The sequence below is a fragment of the Anopheles merus genome, chromosome 3L, assembly GCF_017562075.2.
Source record: "Anopheles merus strain MAF chromosome 3L, AmerM5.1, whole genome shotgun sequence".
NCBI lineage: Eukaryota > Metazoa > Arthropoda > Insecta > Diptera > Culicidae > Anopheles > Anopheles merus.
Window position 1 is genome coordinate 859,268 of NC_054085.1, and position 6,000 is coordinate 865,267.

The following is a 6,000-nucleotide window of genomic DNA, read 5'->3' on the forward strand; positions in this document are numbered from 1 at the left end:
AATAAGAAGAAGAACTTAGCATAGCAGTCCACTCTCGGGGAAGGTTTTTGTTTTGACTTTGGTGCTGCCGGGTCTACCGCTGTGGCGCGACAAATGCACGGAATGCACTTGACCAAAACATGAACCTACCGATCCGAACCCATTCCAAGGCAATGCCGGTCAATCGGCGTCATGATACCGACTCTAAGCCAACAAGCCACCAGATTCTGGACGGACATGTGCAGCACCATACGCGCACCATAATAAACAAATCCAGAATCCTCTTTTGTATGGATTCAATTCAAAATGTTGTTTCTACTTGGGTCCGCTAGCTGAATTAGAAATAAATGTGCAATATATCACACGCACGTTTGCTTAGATCGTGTGTCTTTTTAATACCCCCAACAGCAGAGCCGATCGCAAAGATGCCAATGCCAATGGTTGTGTTGTCTCTCAGGTAGCGAGATCGAAAATGCATGGACTTTGTAGCCGCAGCGGATGAAAATGTACGCATCAGAATCAAATAGTTTTGAGGTCTCCAAACGCACGCACTCACACAAACACACAAACACGCGCGCGCAAACTCACACACAAATACGCGCGCGCAAACTCGCACACACACACACACACATACGCGCGCACACATGCATGAACGCGCGCACGCCAGCACGCACGCACGCACACACACACGCACGTACGCGCGCCCGCGAGCATGAAAGCGCGCACGCCAGCACGCACCCACGAAAGCGCGCTCGCGAGCACGCACCCCCGAAGTCGCGCAAGCACGCACTCCCCCCCCCCACTAGACCACCCCCCCCCCACCCTCCACGCATGATCGATTACGGCTACCTTCTCGGTAGAACGGCTGGTTCAGGTTTCTTGTAGCGCATCCTCATCCCTAGCGCCGGGCGGGGTGGGGGATCGCGACATGATAGAGTGAACGGTCACTTTCCCCGCGCTGTGTGTGTGTGTGTAACGAGACCCAAAAACTCGAGACAGATTTCGGCACATAGAAAAAAAAAATTTATAGCCACTATACATTGTGCTACATGATGCTTAGAAGGTCGTTGAAGCATCAAACATGTTCAAATAAAAAAATATTAGATTAGTGTTAGACGTTCTCCTACGCTTGTTTTAAATAGGCTTCTTCACCCTCGATTGCCACGGGCATCGAATGATCTCATCAGCAGCGGCACGAAATAAAATAAACCATCAATACACCGATAACACTTTGAATCCCAATCCAGCTTCTCCCACAGCGTCTCAAGGTCACACACAAATTAATAAATGCTAACACCCACCAATAACAATACATAACCGCAATGCACATATAAGTATCAACGTTTGGCAGCTGTCAGTTGTTATGATGCGCTCCGTGTTATGCTGAGTGGAGTTCTGTGGTTAGTCTTTCTTGGGCTTAGAATTCCAATTTTCAGATCGACACTTCAGAAAAATCTTCATTTGTGTTACCGCTGAACCAAATCTAATCCATATCCTAGGTAAAGGATGCATATTCTCGTGAGATGGAATTTTCATTTTGCGCATTAAACCCCCCCCCCCCCCCCCCAATTCCACTTAACACTTCTTTCGCTTTTACTTCTTTTAACTCAGTTAAGTTTCGAATTTTAACCTGCCAAAAACTACCGATAAAATTTTGATGAGCCTACCGAAAACCGCCAAAATAATCTGGCCACACTGATGCCATGGATCGGACTGGTATAATTTCCAATAAATTACCCGGCACTCTAGCACCAATCGAACACGACATCCGAATCGAACAAACCCATATAATCGGATGGAGGTGCACTGTAAGACACAAACAAACAAACAAGACAAACATGTCTTCTTCTTCTTCTCTTTTTGAGGCTATACCCCGGTTCGGTACACGGAGTCCAGCTTCCTGGGCCCTCCGCCACTAGTCCGTGGTTGCGTTTTACTGCGAACCTCTTAAGTTTAGGACCAGCTACTAAGGCTATATGTCAGACAAACATGTCAAATCCCATACATTTTTCATGTTCGATGTCGTGTTCGATTGGTGCTAGAGCGCCGGGTTAATTAGACCAATTCAAAATTGCAATAATAACGGTTTAAGCATGGTTTGCGATCGGTGTTCATAATTCATTCATCTCAATAATGGAGATGTTAAAGATGATGGTGCATATTGCTCATGATAATTAAATGACCAAATAAAGTTTTCACATTTATTGTCCAGAATAAATGTTAATGTAAGTCGACTACGTGGCCAAAAGATGAATAACAAATTAAATTGAAAAACAACAAGAATAAGTTATAAATATTATGGGTGTGAGTCAACGCTTATCTTCATCTGCATAATTACACCCTAATAATAAAAAATGTAAAGAAATAATACGTTATTGCAGTATTAATTTTTTAATCCACACAGACTTAATCTATCCGTCCGGACATAGAAGTAGAGATATATAGCAATAAATTAAACAATATCTCTAATTTTGTCCCGTTGGCGGTCCCGTGGACAGTCCTCTATTCGCACGGCTTAACATTATGCTCGTTGTGGGTTCAAATTTCATATGAACCATAGCAAGACTACGTGGTATTTCAAGTATCATGAAATCCGAAAAAGGCGGGTATGATCGCGTAGGTTGCTACGCCGATAAGAAGAAGAATAAGACGTCTGTAATAAAGACAATACGGAAAACTATGACGATCCGATGACCTGAGAGAAATAAAGGATGCTTCTACAAGACCATTATGCCTCGCTGACGTTAACAGCTGATCTGTGAAAGTGTCGTGAATTTTATTAACGAAGAAAATAACCGTTAACCAAAACAAAAAAGTGATTGCAGTTTTTTTTCTTTTATGTATGTACAGGTATGTAAAATGATATCATTCACTCGTTTTACTAACAGTTCACTTTAAATCAATCGATTGATCAATCGATGGAAATGTAGTTTTAATTAATAACTATAAGTTTAACAACTGCTCATGAACAAAACTGAATTTCGAAAATATCTCTAGACAGTAGATAGCTGCACAAAAAATGTTCATCAACTTGACTATCGCCGCAAATATTCTGACAAATTTATTAAGCCTTCCACCGGTTAATCCACTCCCCGATAATTGACGTTCTACTGTATTTTTCTTTTTATTGCGAAAATTGTAAAATACCTAATGCAATGTACAAAGAATAATTGTTGCATATGCCTAACTAATGGGGTTTGTACCATAGTACAATCATAATACAAAGAAAAACTCATTGCTACTTCAAAAATTCTTTTCCATAATATCGATTCACCACGCCTCATTTGCGTCGGTCACTTGGCACAGTCGTCAATACGCACGGCTTTACAACATGCCCGTCACTGGTTCAAGCCCCGAGTGGATCGTGCCCCCCACATCCCGCTTAAGGGGTAAATCAATCAATAAGTCACTGAAAGCCATGCCCACTACCCAAGGAAACATTTTGGACCTAGCTTGAACAAAAACTGGGCTGTCTTGCTCTATCTTCTATACCGCACCTGCTTGCACTCATTCGCGAGCGTTAAAATATACTCTCCCGATTTCATGTTCTCGCGAATTGCCTGCTGCTGTAAGAATGTATGAGTGAATGTGCAGCGTTTTTCTCTGTGCTTCCTCTTCTCCCCCCTCGTTCGTACTCCCTTCTTCCATCGATCCGATGCGCGATTCCTGATTCGACCGCGCAATAACATTTGTAAGGTTCCGCCGCAATGAGATACTGTACGGAAATATACAGTGCATTTCCATTTAGCATCCGTGGTCCACACGGAACGCCGATATACCAAACACCACCGCCGCCGCCCTATATCAAATTCTCGATAATGGCGTGACGGTGTCTCCCATCACAGTAAATATTATATGTAAACCACTTGCAACATCTCCCCTTTCCCCCTCTCCTAGAACTCATTTAAACAATAGCTGGCATCGCGAAAGAAATAGTTTAAAATTAACAGTCGTTAAAAATTAACCAGAGTCGTTAAAAATTGCTAGAATTTGGCATCGCGTACGCAATGAGTTCATTTGTTAATTTTAACGACTGGTCCTATGCCGTCGTTAAACAAACGACTGTCAAGAGCGTATGCGATACAAATTAACAGTCGTTTAATTGTACTGCTCGAATTTTTTCCCCGTGTTTGCCTATATGAGATATCGAGCAGTCGTTAACTGTTTTGACGATCGTTTATTTTAACAGGAGTGAACACCAAATGAACTCAGTTAAACTAAAATGAACTTTAAACGACTGTTAAAATGTGTTCATTTATTCGCGATGCCGGCTAATATTAGTGAGAGAATGGGGAGAGAGGGAGAGGAGGAGCATCAGCTTTTTGCTCTCTCTCAAAAAATAAGCCCAAAATTGTGTGCCATTGGGTACCAGTTTGGGTACTGAGATAGGGCGCCATCTCAGGTCCATAGTTTTACCCATTCATTGCGTTTTGATCGTTTGGGTAGTGGTAAAGGTAAGGCCTCTCGACATATGATGTTGTGCCAAAGAAGCGAAGAGAAGAGAGAGAGAGAGGAATCTCCCTTCTCTGCTTTTTCTGCTACATATTAAACCCCTCCGTCTGCATACACCTTTCAAGACGCTGATCATCTGTGTATGTACAATGACGTTATATTAAATCACTAAACATCTTATCGCGTCTATGTTTCGATTCCCAAGTTGCTTCTTCTATCTACGCTTCGTTCATCCTGTATTTCAACTTAAACTTAGAAGTTAAAAATAAATTTTCCTCCCCTATTTTTCTATCATTATCCACTAATCATCGCCAACTTCCCCCAAAACAAATGGTTCAGGGATATCACATAGGAAAATCATCGATGATAATACTAATTAAAAAACTATTAACAGATACATTAAAACCGAAATCAAATCAACACTATCAAAATATTCGTAAATATTTGTTGGTGACGGTTGTACAAACAAAGCCATTGCTAACCACATTTGCTTCGTTCAAACAAAGCAACTTATACAAACAAAGCAAAACAAAATCTTATAGAACACGATCGAGGAAGCTAACGCGTAATATTCCAATTCATACACAAGCATATAGTATTTGTTTTTTGTACAGCTATGATGATTCATTATTTCATTTGAAGAGTATATGATAATACTCTATGTTTAAATAATTATATTTTCTTTTTCGATAAAAAAATGCCCTTTATAAGAAATAAGATCATTTTCGAACGTTCCTTTTTTATTCAGGAAGGACTGCTTTGCCGTTTTGCGACCGTTCCTTCTAAATTAAAAAAAAACCCTTTTACTATAGTGTAGTAAAATTCCTTTTCCTGTTTTTTAGGTTGAACGATCCAAAGAGGCCGTATTGCTAGGTAAAAGCCGCTGGAATAGTTGGAATAGTTGAACTTTCATCTATTGTGCTCTGATTCTTTTTCCAATGAAATTAATTTTGATGTGTTGATTTCATTGGAAAAAGAATCAGAGCACAAATAATGAAAAAAAAAATCTTATTTTTATACAGTTAATTAAAATACTTTCTTATAAAAGTGTTACCTACTTAAAAAAATCATCCTAATATAGTGCATTCGTATCATGCGCTATTCATGATTCACAATGTATGATCATGTCCCCTGTGGTACTGCGACACTGCGACCAACTATAACTGTACCAAATAAATAAAAAAAACCTTTAGTGATTAAACAGTTACATCGCAACTGGAATTTTGAATGACGTGCTCAGCTAAAAGATTCTTCGTTTTGAGAATAATTTACCGTATTTGGAAAGCCCCTTAGAAAGATGACAAATCAACGATCGGTGCAATTGTCTCAAACATATCAATCATTTAGAATGCATCCATCTACACAGTTTGGTGTTTGTGTGTGTGTGTGTGTGGGGGGGGGTTGTGTGTATGTGCATGAACGACATTCTTCTACGAGCTTTACTACCGGCGTCAAAACCATGTACACGCGAGGTAAATTGTGAGCGTAAAAAATACTACTACAATAGATCAGATCGGAAGCCTCACAGATATGGATGGAAAATCGACACGACCGGGAGCATAATATAAA